The sequence below is a fragment of the Solanum stenotomum genome, chromosome 6 (assembly GCF_019186545.1).
Source record: "Solanum stenotomum isolate F172 chromosome 6, ASM1918654v1, whole genome shotgun sequence".
Taxonomy (NCBI): Eukaryota; Viridiplantae; Streptophyta; class Magnoliopsida; order Solanales; family Solanaceae; genus Solanum; species Solanum stenotomum.
The window spans coordinates 22,887,305-22,890,428 of NC_064287.1; positions in this window are offsets into that span (position 1 = coordinate 22,887,305).

Here is a 3,124-nt window from a genome sequence, read left to right on the forward strand (position 1 = left end):
AGCAAGATTTTCTTCACCTCTTGTTTTGACACCTCAACTTGTCCCCTAGTTTGTGGGTGATATGTTGTAGCTACCTTATGATGTATACCATACTTATCTAGAGGATTTTTCACTAAATGGTTAATTAAATTCTTACCTCCATCACTTATGATTGCCCTTGGAGGACCAAAACAAGTGAAAATGTGCTTCTTGATGAAATTGACCACCACCTTTAAATCATTCATGATAAGAGCTACAACCTCGACCAATTTTGACACATAATCAACTGCCACTAGAATATATTGGTTTCCATTTGATGGTGGGAAGAGACCCGTGAAGTCAATGCACCCACTTCCATATCGCTTGCGTCACACATGAGTTCAAATGGTAACTCCTAATTAGGAGCAATCAAGATTGGAGATTCAATTAAGATCCGCTTAAGAACCTCAAATGATTTCACAAAAAAATCATCAGAATCAAATTTCACTTCTTTCTCCAAGAGACTACACATAGGTCTGGGAGTAAAAACCCACATGCCCAATAAAACTTCTTACTCCTTTGATAGAAAATGGAGGAGGCAATTTCTCTATAACCTCAACTTTGGTTTATCGACCTCTAGTCTATGCTTTGATTCTCTGTGACCCAAAAATATGCCCTCCCGAACCAAGAAATGTCATTTTCCCCAATTGAGTACTAAGTTTGTATCTTCACAAAAAGCAAGTACCTTATCAAGGCTTTGAAAAAATGCCTCAAAAGACTTCCCATAGATAGAAAAATAATTCATAAATACCTCTACAAAGTCCTCCACCATATCATAAAATATAGCCACTATACACCTCTTGAAAGTTGTTGGAGCATTGCAAAGTCCAAAAGGCATACACTTGAAAGCATAAGTGCCATAAGAACAAGTGAAAGTGATATTTTTTTGATCCTCGAGTGCAATCACAATCTGATTATATCCGGAATATCCATAAAGAAGTAATAGTACCATGCCTACTAAATGGTAATGCATTTGATTAATGAAAGGGACAGGATAATGATCTTTTCTTGTGGCATTATTCAATTTCCAGTAATCCATGCAAATTCTCCACTCGGTAACCGTTCTTGTGGGAATCAACTCCTTCTTTTCATTCTTCACCACTGTCATTCCACCTTTCTTTGGTACACACTGTACAGGACTTACCCATTTACTATTCGAGATAGGGTACACAAGTCTAGAATATAACCACTTGATCACTTTTTTTTCTTAATACTTCTTTCATCTTTGGATTTAATCCACGTTGATGTTGTGCACTCGGCTTGTGGTCTTTCTCCACATTGATTTTCTTCATACATAATGCTGGACTAATCCCAATATCTTTCTTCCTCCTCTTCAAGATCTTTAATACCATATCAACCTGTGATTCAAACAATTCTGCTGAAGTACATAGGTAAAAGTTTCATTGTTGCCCATATATGCATACCTTAGGTGTGTCGGCAGATATTTAAGCTCTAATTTGGGTACTTCTATTATCGATGGTTTGGGTGATTCCTCCAACTTGGGTTATATATATTATAATAATTTTTTGTTCCACCACCTCTTTGTGCATTACCTATATAGTTCACGGACCTTAGATTTGATTCGAAACATTCAGTCACATGCCCTCCACTACCACAAACTTCACACCATCTATGATGTTGTTGTACTGTATTCACTTGTGCATGTTTCTATCCTATTGTTAGTTTATTGAACTGCGTGGTAATGTGATTTTGTAAACTATCCAATTTCAGAGCCAATGCAGTCACTTGGTCTACTTCTAACACTCCTGCAACCTTTTGAACTGTATTTCTTTGCGCATCCCTATTCCATTTCAGGCTCCCTTCTGGCAGTTTGTCTAGGAGTTCAATCATTTCATTATAGGTCTTTTCTAGGGCTTTCCCACGTACTGTAGTATTTAGAAGTACTTTTGCATTATATTCAATACCATCAACAAATTTGTGGGCTAGTACCTCATTTTCCTGGTAATGATATGGACAAACATTTAACATTAGTTTAAATTGATCCCATGCTTGGAACATGTTCTTTCCATTTCTCTGCTTGAAACTCAAGATTTCACTCCTTAACCTCGTAGTTTTGCACGATGAGAAGAATCAAGTTAGGAACCTCTTTGCTACATAGTCCCATGTAGTGATGGAATTTGGTGTCTCAGATGCCAACTATAGTCTTTCTTCTCCCAATAGTGAGAATAGAAGAAGAGTCAAGCTCACATAATCAAATGATACCCAATTCAGAATGTAAGTGTCTCTTATTTCAAGAAAATTCCTTCAAAGCACTGGTGGGTCCTCATAAGAAAGGCCACAAAATTGCCCAACCGAATGAATGAGTTGTACCATTTTTTTGTTTCAGCTCAAATATCCCACGAGGTGGTTTCCAAATACTACATGCAACATTGGTGGTGAGTGGGACTGCCTCATCACGGATTGGTCTTGCGGCCATCACTACGATTACCTCTATATGTTTGTTCTCCATGTTCTTCTCACGTTTATCCACCAAATTATCCTCAACACCTAGTCCTAACTGCTGATGTAGGTTTAGAGCTTCCATTTTTCTTCATCGACGAAGAAATCTTTCAGGTTCGTTGATCTGTTCAATCAGTTTTCCTCCTCGAGCTATAATTGTGCTCTAAATGCATGCAATACATAAAAACTAAGATCAAGTTATAAACACTTGAACAGTAAAGTAGTATAATTTAAATAATGAAATATAAACTAATTCTAAAAGTCCCCGACAACGGTCCAAAAATATGTTGCTCCAAATTGTACACACAAGTGTACCTGGTCGCATAAGTAATAAATAACTCTTTTAGAATCGAGTTTTCGAACCCAAAGAATTTAGGATTAAATTATTTTAATTCAGTTAATTCCACAATTCAAAGAAAGTATTCTCAAGAAAACTATGTTGATTATACTACGATTGCATATAATTCAATTGTGAAGGTAACTAATAATGACAACTTCAATATCCGTGTTTTATCGAACAATTCCAGGGTTTCATCATGTATTCCATCACATGTATGAATTAATTACGTTTATTAAATTAGTGATTGATAGAATTAATTTGATGACCATGATCTCTTGACCTCTAATCACCTACTTCAATTGACTG